This window comes from Xiphophorus maculatus, chromosome 2 (assembly GCF_002775205.1).
Source record: "Xiphophorus maculatus strain JP 163 A chromosome 2, X_maculatus-5.0-male, whole genome shotgun sequence".
NCBI lineage: Eukaryota > Metazoa > Chordata > Actinopteri > Cyprinodontiformes > Poeciliidae > Xiphophorus > Xiphophorus maculatus.
The window spans coordinates 25,458,821-25,471,199 of NC_036444.1; positions in this window are offsets into that span (position 1 = coordinate 25,458,821).

Here is a 12,379-nt window from a genome sequence, read left to right on the forward strand (position 1 = left end):
ATCTTTGGTTAAAACAAGTTTCATTTAAACTTTTTAAAAAATTCAAAATGAATCTTTTAACGTGGCAAACTGCGGTTTTAGTAAGTAGCTTTACAACTCCCCTGAGAAAACAACTCCCTGCGACGTAAGAATGTTATGTTTTCTCTTCAGTGGCAAATGTACCTTGTTATACGCATACATGGTGTAAAACACCAGAAAATCTACCAGGAAGAGAATTAAATATCTTACATCTGAGAGACTTTTTTTTTAAAAAACAAAAATGTCACGGTTGCCAACATACAAATATTGTATGTTTAAAAGCAATCTTTACCTGAAACCACTTTGTTTCATTTTATCTCCCCTTCATTTCACATCCAAATGCCAGAACAAAAACAAATCCACTACCTGGCAATTTACACACAAACTCAAGCAGAAGGGAGCGGTTTTGAATTCACGTTGACTCCGTACGGTGCAGCTTTGAGGAACGGAGGTTCCTCAGAGTTTTGGACGTCTGAATATTCCCAGCCGTCTAAGTTGTATATTTCTTGTTCTGAACTATATTCACCTCAAATCACATTCACCTCAGACCCGACCAGGCAGAATATCAGGGTTTTTTAGACAGTGGTTGCATCATGATACATAGATACAATCATTCCAAACTCAATGACAATAATACATTTGAAATAAATCATTGATTTAGTCCTTATGCCACAGAGGCATGACTAAAAATGACAATAAAAAATATTATTTTGCAAATTGAAACCATTTTAGGTAGACCAAGGACACAAATCCTTAAGTAAAATAATTTTGTTGGACATGTCATATTACTTTTTTTATTATGTTGACATTGCTCAGTGATTTTAGCCATTCTGGAGCCCTGGATAACCAATTTTGTGCAACCATCGCTACATTAAAATGTATGATAACTATTTAGCTATTAGTATTCTTAAACAGACACTTTGAAAATGTCAAAAAAAAACAAAAAAACAAAAAACAACCAAACAACCAGTGGATTTAAATACACACAGGAAACAATAGTTCACATTATCTTTTTGTGCTATGAATATTATCTTGGTTTTTGCCGAATTTATGCCAATTACATGAACTGCAATGAATTCAATACAAAAATACAAATACAATAACAATTACAGTCAGAAGTCACATTCAGATTATCCTGCAGCAACACCGACTCAGGAAATCAGAACTATGCTGTAAAACACATAATGGCACAAATGTTCTTGTCAGAGTTCCGGTGTGAGAGCGTGTGCATGAGAGTGTGAGTGCGAGTGTTGCATCTTCTTTCAGCAAGGATCTTCGTGAGGAGTCTGTGGAGCCAGCGCAGGTGAAGCTGATCTGCCTCATCAGCGTGCTGGAATATAGGAGCGGCAGAACCCTTCAGTCTTCGCTAGATGGTTAACGCATACCGGTAGTCACTCTGGCCTCACCTCTTGTTTCTAGAACTTTGTTGTGCAACTCGTAGCGACTAGCTCTCTGTGTCCTGTTCATTTGTTTAAAGAATTTTTTGTCTTCTCTTTTCAAGAACTTGCCGAGAATACCTGCCTGCCTGCTCCGCCGTTCCACCGACCCCATCTCGCTCCAACAAACCGCGATTCCGCCTCGCACCCGCCCTAGGCACCGTAGCACTCCCTCGCACCGGACCCTGGCACCTCTCCCCCACGCTCTGAAAGATCCACGCCTAATGTAAGAAAGTTCCTGATTCCTCTTCCACACTCTCTCACTCCGAGCCCATTATAATTCAGCTCTCGTTTCAGGCCACCTGGTCGGGCGACCCTCGCCCTCCTGCCGAAGTCCGGAGAACTGAATATAAATTTGTCCTGTTGTAAATAAATCACTTACCTTTTCCATCCAGCGTGTGGTTTCTGCATGTGGGTCCGCAAGCTAAATCAAACCATGACAGAACCATCTAGCCAGTCAGACCCAGCAGAACCACCACATAACACCAGTCTGGATCACGCACTCATCGCTCGCCACGATTCCATGCTCAACGCACTAGTTGATCAACAACGAAGTACTAACCAGCGATTGGAGCAATTATCTGATATTCTCACAGCCCTGCACCAAAGAATTGTTCCAGCAGACCTGCCACCAGTCGCTGCTCCGCCCGCCTCCTTTCAGACTGGCGTCTCCGCTGCTCCAGAACGAGCGCCCCCCGCTTCGGCTCGTCTCAGAGAGGTTTCACCGCCCATGCCAGAACCATATACAGGTGAGATCGACAGATGCAGGGGATTTTTGCTACAGTGCTCCTTAGTATTTTCTTCCTCACCTCAGAGTTTTCAGACTGACGGTGCTAAGATTTCTTTTGTGGTGGGGAACCTCAGAGGAAGAGCACTAAAGTGGGCAGAGGCTAGGTCGGCCCAGCACAATCTTTTTCACCGAACCTATGATTCGTTTGTACTAGAGTTTACACAGACTTTTGGTTATTCCGAGTCACCGGCTGACATTTCTCGCAGTTTATTGAGTTTAAAGCAGGGTAATCAATCTGTAGCTGACTTTGCTATTGATTTTAGAACCCTGGCCGCGGCTTCCACATGGAACGCTGGGGCATTAACAGGGGCGTTCCTTCAGGCCCTAAACGAAGATCTGAAGGATGAACTGGCCCTCAGGGATGAACCCGGTTCCTTGGAAGAACTCGTTGCCTTGGCAATTCGGATCGACAATAGAATCCGAGACAGGGCCCGGGCCAAGAAGGAGCCGAGTTTCGCTCCAAGAAGGACCGACTTCAATCCTATCCCAGCCAATCAGACCGGAGAAGAACCTATGCAGATAGGGAGGACCAGACTCCCGCCTGAGGAGCGCCAACGTCGCTTAAGGTCTGGAGCCTGCCTATACTGTGGCCAGGTCGGGCATTATGTTGCTAACTGCCCGAGTCTGTTAAAAGCCAGAGCCCGCCACTAGCTACGGGAACGGTGGTGGGTGGCTCAAAAACTATATCCCGTTTCACGCTACCTTGTTCATTACTCACTGCCAACCGGTCCTTTCAGACTTTTGTTTTTGTGGACTCAGGTTGTGAGCAGAACCTTGTCGATAATAACCTGGTTGATCAACTACAATTACCCACTGTTCTCCTTCCAGCTCCAGTTCCGGTCGTAGCCCTGGATGGGAAGGCTCTACCTGCCATCACACATCGAACAACTCCTATTGAACTGTTAGTTTCAGGAAATCACCGGGAGACCATTACCTTTTTTGTGTTCCCTACCCCTCAGTCTCCAGTGGTTTTGGGTTATCCCTGGTTGCTCCGTCACAATCCACACCTCAATTGGAGGACTGGTCGGGTAGAGTCCTGGAGCAATTACTGTTTATCTACATGTCTTCAATCTGCTCAACCTCCAGCCGTCTCTAGGTCTACAGAGGAACCCGCTCCAGCCGACTTGGCCAGAGTACCGTCGGATTACCACGACCTTCACCAGGTATTCAGTAAGTCTAAAGCTCTCTCTCTTCCACCTCACCGTCCGTACGATTGTGCTATAGATCTACTTCCAGGAGCCCCATTACCCACCAGCCGATTGTACAATATATCTAAACCGGAACGAGAGAGCATGGAGAAATACATCAGCGAGTCCCTGGCTGCTGGATTAATCCGGTCATCCACCTCACCTGTAGGAGCGGGATTCTTCTTTGTAGGTAAGAAAGATGGGACACTTCGACCATGCATTGACTATCGGGCCCTAAACCAGATTACCGTGAAGAACAAATATCCCCTACCATTACTCGCTTCAGCATTTGAACTCGTTCAGGGAGCCACCGTATTTACTAAGCTGGACCTCCGCAACGCATATCATCTGGTCAGAATGCGAGAGGGGGACGAGTGGAAGACAGCTTTCAGGACACCACTCGGTCACTTTGAATATTTGGTGATGCCATTTGGTCTTACGAATGCTCCTGCAGTATTTCAGTCTCTAGTCAATGATGTTCTCCGGGATTATTTAAATCAGTTTGTTTTCGTTTATTTAGACGACATCCTTATTTTTTCAAGAACCCTTGCCGAACACAAGAGACATGTACGCCTAGTTTTGGAACGACTGTTGGAGAACCAACTGTTCGTCAAGGCAGAGGGTAATCGGAGATGGGCGGACCGAAAGAGACGGCCAGCGCCATTGTACTCACCGGGGCAGAGGGTTTGGCTCTCCACTCGAGATATCAACCTTAAGTCTTCTAACCGCAAATTGTCTCCCCGCTTCATTGGTCCTTTTGAGATCACTTCTGTTCACAGCCCCTCGGCAGTTCGTCTCCGGCTTCCTGTGGGGTTAAGGATCCACCCTGTTTTCCATGTTTCCCTCATCAAGCCAGTCCGTTCTAGTTCCCTTTGCCCTCCTTCCGAGCCCCCGCCGCCCGCCCGGGATATAGATGGTCATCCGGCATACGATGTTTCGGCTATCCTGGATGTTCGCCGACGTGGGCGAGGGGTTCAGTATCTGGTGGACTGGCGGGGTTATGGTCCTGAGGAGCGGTCATGGGTTCCCCGTTCCTTTATTTTGGATCCCGAACTTATTAGGGACTTCGAGGCATCTCGTGGCTCGTCATCTTCCCGACCGCCGGGTGGCGGTCTTTGAAGGGGGGGTAGTGTCAGAGTTCCGGTGTGAGAGCGTGTGCATGAGAGTGTGAGTGCGAGTGTTGCATCTTCTTTCAGCAAGGATCTTCGTGAGGAGTCTGTGGAGCCAGCGCAGGTGAAGCTGATCTGCCTCATCAGCGTGCTGGAATATAGGAGCGGCAGAACCCTTCAGTCTTCGCTAGATGGTTAACGCATACCGGTAGTCACTCTGGCCTCACCTCTTGTTTCTAGAACTTTGTTGTGCAACTCGTAGCGACTAGCTCTCTGTGTCCTGTTCATTTGTTTAAAGAATTTTTTGTCTTCTCTTTTCAAGAACTTGCCGAGAATACCTGCCTGCCTGCTCCGCCGTTCCACCGACCCCATCTCGCTCCAACAAACCGCGATTCCGCCTCGCACCCGCCCTAGGCACCGTAGCACTCCCTCGCACCGGACCCTGGCACCTCTCCCCCACGCTCTGAAAGATCCACGCCTAATGTAAGAAAGTTCCTGATTCCTCTTCCACACTCTCTCACTCCGAGCCCATTATAATTCAGCTCTCGTTTCAGGCCACCTGGTCGGGCGACCCTCGCCCTCCTGCCGAAGTCCGGAGAACTGAATATAAATTTGTCCTGTTGTAAATAAATCACTTACCTTTTCCATCCAGCGTGTGGTTTCTGCATGTGGGTCCGCAAGCTAAATCAAACCATGACAGTTCTGTCCATCGGAGAGATACCACTAACCATCTTTAACTGCACGTAAAATCAATAAATGACATGAAGCGGACATAATGTTGATTAAAAAGGAGACATATCTGAAGTACAAAAATGACTCTCTTATTTTAAAACAATAATTTATTTCCTTTTTGGTATGTCGTCTCCTTGATTTACTCATAGAGGAAATACCATCCAGTGACCACTCAGCTGCTAAACTCTCCTTAAGTTTGTCAAACATCAGTGCACAGATGTTTCACATAAAAACACAAAAATAAAAAAACAGTTATAGTGCGTCCGGAAAGTATTCACAGAGCTTCACTCTTTCCACATTTTGTTATGTTATTTGCCTTACTAAAAATTGTACTAAATCAGTTTCTTTCCTCAAAATTCCACACACAAATACCACATTACCACAGTGTGGAATTTTGTTTTTAGCATTTTACTAAATTATGTATACACAAATACATAAATCACATTGGCACAAATGTTGGCAGTCTTTGCTTAATACTTTATTGATGAAGCTCAAAATTGAGCCATTTCAGTTGACTTCAGATGACTGTAAAACATGTAGTCGCTTCTTTAGACTTCAACTGATCTTCCCTGAGATGTTTCTATAGAGAATACATTAAAAATGAAAAATTACCCCACTAAAAATCTATTTATATTTTGCTTTTTGGTTCATAGTCTTTCCTAACATCCATTAAGAATTCCTGAATTAAATTTACCCAACAAAATGTTTGTGCAAACAGAGCATTTTCTTTTTTTGGACTAAAGCAGACTTGTTTTTGTGACTTTTTGAACTCTCAGAAGCGAGTCAAAACAGGCAATTAAAACCACAGAAGCAAGAAACCCAAAAGTGCAGGCCGTGTTTTGCTAAAGAGTTGCCATAAAGCAAGACCTGCATTTAAACTTCCCGTTTGAAAAGTGAAGCCAAAGTGGAAGTGCCTTAAAGTGCAAAACCACTAATGGTGGGTTAGACGCTGGTGACCCAAAACGTCTGATTTCAACAAACCACTACTTCAGCGTCAGCACCTCTATTGACAATAATCAGTTCTGTCAATATACCGTTATTGCAAGGATAGCTATCTCTGCTCCCTATTGGAAGAAGCTGCTGATAGCTCTGTAAATGTTCTTCAGAATTATGTCATTGTGAGTGCTTGAAATTTGCCGAGTCAGGTTAAAGTGGCTCACTCCACCTATAACCTAAACACACAACGGTGGTACTTCTCAAAATGTTTCACTGGAAACCTTTTGGGAAACCGTAAACAGCATCCCAGTTTCTGCTTCTACAGCTCCATCCACAGGGTTACACTCAACATACGGGTTGGTATTGCGGGAAACTGGGCCATTCAGTGGTTTATATGAATATTAATAAAATTTGGTGAAATTTCACTTAGCAAGTTGTACCATAATTATGCATTTAAAGAGGCGGTTAACGTTAAATCGACTTTTTTGAGTTTTACATCATGTTATAATGTTATTCCCTCATCAACAATGTACCTAGAGTGTTGATTTGATTCTTTCATGCATGTTTGAAAAATCCTTCAATCACTTGTGGCAACCATTCAGAGGTACAGAACTCCTTGGTGGACCTAGCTCCGCCTTTGAGGACGAAGCTGCAGTTGCCAAGCTTCTGACTCACAGAGCAGCCCCCACTCAGCTCCTTCAGACTAGCCAGCAGCAGTTAGCAAACACCTCTAGGAACTGCTAATCTGCTGACTTCAAGATACAAGCTACTGCTCACTGAAACGCTGGTAAAAACGTTGTTAAAGGGTTAATAGAGGAGCCATGTTGTGATGACTTCCTGAAAGCAGAGTTTCATAAAGAGCAGGAGTTTCTTAAAGAGACAGAGGCCCAATTTCAAGGCGTTACATTACAAAGTCAAATTTTTTTTAAGATAAATTTGATATATGCTACATTTTATATTACAACTGAAGGTTACTTGATTATGCGATAAGAATGCATTATATCACTGGAAAATACACAACATCTGGAATAATTCTGTCTGGATAGTTGACCAGCGCTGTTGGTAAAGTTTGCAGTATGTGCATGGAGAATAGTGGATGAACAATGATGAAGACAGTGCAGTGGAATCAATTGTACAGGTTGATCTTATAGGTTGGAGAGAATTTTCCCCCATGGAGGGGCAGATACGTCCTATGTGCAGATTGGGCAGTATATGTTTCCTTTCTTCCCTCTGCAGAGGGGGGGGGGGGGCAGAGAGGAAGATGACTGCGGAGCTCTAGGTATCTAGCAGGGATCCAGAGGTAGGTGAATCTTGAGGAGAACTGGAACCAGAAATGGACGAGGAACCACTGGGAATCCAACCCAGAACATGAGGCGAGCCGTGGTACGAGAAGAGCATCAAAACAGAAAATCACTTAGAGGAAGCGCTGGAGGCGGCTAAACTTCACCAGTGATGGTTAAGCATCAGGTGCTAAATGGTTGTCTGACAGCTCCTTAAGAAGCTACGCCAAACAACTGCCTTAGTTGCAGTCAGGTGTGAAAGCTGCACCGGGTGGGAAGGACCGCCAAACAGCGATCCTGCTCAGGAGAGATCACACACTCGCATGCGAAACACACAAACACTCACATAGATCCTAACAATAAAGGTCTAAAAGTCACTGTCTGTGTCCCTAGCTACTTGGACATTTAGGCACTAACATTCATGCTGCTTTTGGCTCAGCTGAATCCACTCAAAAGTGTACAGTTTTCACGACAGCCTCATTGTACTGTGGTCAAGAGAAGAGGAAGAAAGAATGAACGAAGGTAACTCTCTCTTTTAATGGTGTTTTGTTTCCTTGTGGTTCCTAGGAGATAATTGATCTAAATGATAAGGACAAAGGAATCTCCCTATAAATACAAGTGTGGTTACTTTTTTTTCTTCTGTTCATAAATGTTGGTTTCTTTTTCTGGATGACTTTTCTGGATGACGCTCAGCTTGACTCCCATCTAATGACAAACTTCTTTGTTTCTTACTCAGCAAAGTATAAGCATATGTTCAGCCAAATGCTCCATTATATAACTACTTCCTGGATAGATTTTTGTCATTCTTGGTTGGTAATGGTTGTCATACTAGTCTCTCTTCCTTCCACTGAGGCCAAGCAGAAAGGCTTGTCTCATTAATATGCCCTAAAAGAGCTGAATAAACAAATTCATTCACTACATTAACCACTTGGCATTGGTTTTCACAGGTTGCTAGGGAAGCCTCTTTGTTGCCACAACTTGGCCATTCCAAATATGTGCTGCAGCCTCCTTTCCCATCATCAGGAGCCTCGTTTGGTTTGGAGAGCACCAAAAGACAAACTGACATTGTCATTTCCTGTTTCACCAACATGAATTTTACCCCAAATGCTGCATTTTCATTACAGTTTTTCTCTCAATGATGGAGAATGCGTTAGCTGGTGACCCGCATGCAAATAATCCCAGCTGGAACCAAGTGCCATAGATAAAGTCTTAAGAGTGGGCATTTATAATATCGCTTATCGTTTATCATTTATTGTGATAAATTTCTTATGATGACCATTCTGATTTGTTGTTACAATGAATTCCTATTAATGATGTCCTTATTGTGGGGATTGTTAGTTTCACTAATATCTCCACTGTTTGTTTAGCTTAGTGAACAGAAGGAAGACAGACCGGACATGAATCTAATCATATCAGAATTCATCTACTGTTTACGATTACACTATCATTAGGTAAGAGAGCAGTCGGCCCATATCATTTTTATGCACGCTCCAAACTCTGTAATCCTGAATTCCTTACTAGATTTAAGCAAAATCATGTTATAAATAATAGTAGTCATGTAAATTATACTCAACATGTAACTGGAAATATGTCACAAATTACTCTGTAGCATTTTCCTGACGGTAGTAAATCATCGCCACCAAACAGAATATGGGACGGGTCCATCAAGATCTTTTTTCTTTGCCTGTTTTATTACCGTGACGTCGTAGACGGACCACAATGGAAGAGGTTGAGGATCCAAACCCGATTATGAAAAGCTTGACGAAAATAATCAGGTTGAGTTCTCGACCTGTTCCCTTGTGGTCTGTCTGTCTGCGGCGTTGCGGTAATTAAACATTCAAAGAAAAAATATCTTGAATTGCCTGTCCCATATTCTGTGTAGCGACTGGATTATTACTGTCAGAGACGTTTTCACTTCAAGTTGTTTCATCTTGTATATTAACTCAATTGTTTATCTACTGCCGTTTTAAATTGTTGGAAACAGACTGAACTGTATTTCTGTGATTTGAACCGAACGTTTGTGTCTTTATCTGATTGCGTCTGTATCTTGCAGGCGCTGCACCTCTGCTCTCAAAGAATTTCCAATAAAGTATATCTAATCTTATCTTATCTATGGTTTAAAAAAAAGCTTTTGTGACTTAGACTTCATCACACTCTTCATCTGCAGACGGTTGCAGCCTTTACCTTTACACTTAAAGGTAAAGGTAATATATAAGGAGAGCATGACTTGTTTCTGTATTTTGTTGCTAGTTTGTCTTTTGTTCTTTTGGGTTGCTAGGATACGAACAGCTTTCGTCGTTTCTTGCTCAAACTTAAAAACAAATACAAAGATTCTGCTATGAATGCACAACTTAAACTGCGTAATATTTATCCTGTTTAAACACTGACCATGTTGCTACTTAGAGCATATTCAGATGATAGCAGTACTGTATTGGTGTGCGTAAATTGTAAAAATACTAACACCATCAAACTGGCATCCATTGGGATCTGCTGCAGGCTGGCCCCAGTGGATGGACAGCCAGCTTTGGTGTGCTGCAGGATTATTGGCGGGCCTTGAATTAGCCGTAGTGAACAATCTGGCAGAGATTCTTCAAACGAGTCACCATGTGTACTGAGGAAACTCTTCTTTGGAAGCTGGACGGGAGGCGGGGCAGTTAAACAGGCTTCACCTGAAATGTTTCCCCAGAAAGATAAACGGACGCCAGCTTGTGTCAGAAAAAAGACAGATTTGAATTCCTGCAGAAAGTCCCTTAGGTTCCCAGACTAAAAGTTAGATAGACTAAAGAAACCATGTGGTTCATAAAATAAATAAATAAGAAATCGGATCAGAATATTGGCAGTTTTCCTTGTTTTTAAACATCAGTCAACAAAGAAAATCTAGTATTTGTTTACCTCTACTCTATGCGTGGTCATGTGTTTTCCAGCACATTAAGGAACTGTGTATTATTTGTACTGGGGTGAGCAGAAAGATTTGTTCTCCTTCAACTTTTCCTACATTTTATGATGTTTTATTTACAAGTTTTAATGACTTTTCCTGGGATTTTAAATTGCAGTCCATAAAACGTAGTGAAGTGAAAGGACGAGGCTGTAATTTAGGCAGTGAAATCACCTGTGCTGGAGTGGAAACATTTGCACAACATGCCGCTGAAGACTACAAATGGTCACCTCTGACCCCTGGATCCTTCGGCTGTCCTTCTCCGACTGCACTGATCCCCACCACCGTTCTCTAGTTTTCCTAATTTTAAGTTTTGCGGCTGTAATGTGACGAAAAGTGACAAAGTTCAAAGGATCTAAATATGTATCCTCAGAAATGGATGAGGGAAAGATGCCGTCGCTGACATATCTTATGTCTTTGTTGAAATTATGACTGGCAGTAAGGTTAAACAACATACAGACAGATGCCTCGCAATTAAATGCCTATAATTGTGCAGACTGTAACCTACTTTCTCTTGTCAACAGGAAGTTTACAGTAACCGCTCTTGTGGCCAATGGCAGAGGAGCAGCAGGATTAACTTAACAAAAATAAACCACGCAGCGCTCAGAATGGCAGGAGGTTCAACTCGCCGTCTGTGTTTCTGAGATCTAGAAACTCTTGGAGAACCTCAGCTCCCCAAATTCAACCTGATCTGGCCTGCCTGGTGTAAAAAAGGTTCATGTTGAAGCAACAACGGCCACCGCTGTGACGGAAATTGTTCATTGGCAACTGAAGGCATGAAGCCAGAGTAGCTGTCACAAGGAGTATAACACACAAAGAATGAAGAGAGACAAGAAAAACTGATGAAATAGTTGACTGGGACACTCTGAGTATTTTTTAAGGAACTGTGTATTATTTGTACTGGGGTGAGCAGAAAGATTTGTTCTCCTTCAACTTTTCCTACATTTTATGATGTTTTATTTACAAGTTTTAATGACTTTTCCTGGGATTTTAAATTGCAGTCCATAAAACGTAGTGAAGTGAAAGGACGAGGCTGTAATTTAGGCAGTGAAATCACCTGTGCTGGAGTGGAAACATTTGCACAACATGCCGCTGAAGACTACAAATGGTCATCTCTTACCCTGGATCCTTCGGCTGTCCTTCTCCGACTGCACTGATCCCCACCACCGTTCTCTAGTTTCCCTAATTTTAAGTTTTGCGGCTGTAATGTGACGAAAAGTGACAAAGTTCAAAGGATCTGAATATGTATCCTCAGAAATGGATGAGGGAAAGATGCCGTCGCTGACATATCTTATGTCTTTGTTGAAATTATGACTGGCAGTAAGGTTAAACAACATACAGACAGATGCCTCGCAATTAAATGCCTATAATTGTGCAGATTGTAACCTACTTTCTCTTGTCAACAGGAAGTTTACAGTAACCGCTCTTGTGGCCAATGGCGGAGGAGCAGCAGAATGGCCTTTCTACCTATGCAGTCTAGAGATGGGCCAACTGGCCTGAAGGATTTTATCTAGCAGGTGCTTTTGTTCTGTAAATAAGGCCATTACCTTATGAGTACCCTGGTAATGGCCTCAACGCATCTCACAGTTGCACAATTGTTCCTTAGACTTCGACTTCGACTTCGACTTAGACTGACTTTGTTGTCATTTTGCTCGCACAGGGTGTATACAGAACAAAATTTCGTTGCATACGGCTCAGGACAATGTTTGAGGTTCCAATGTTGTGAGTAAAATAAAATACAGTATAAAATATGAATATAAATCTAAATATAAAATATAAAGTGCAGGACTGACAGTAAAATATAAGTTATTTAGCTCTGTACATGTGCAAGGTATAAAGTGGAGACCAGTTTTTGAGTGCAGTCCAGTTAAGAGTTCAGCAGTCTGATGGCAAGTAGGAAAAAGCTGTTTCGGAACCAGGTGGACCTGCACCGGATGCTGTGGAACCTCTTTCCAG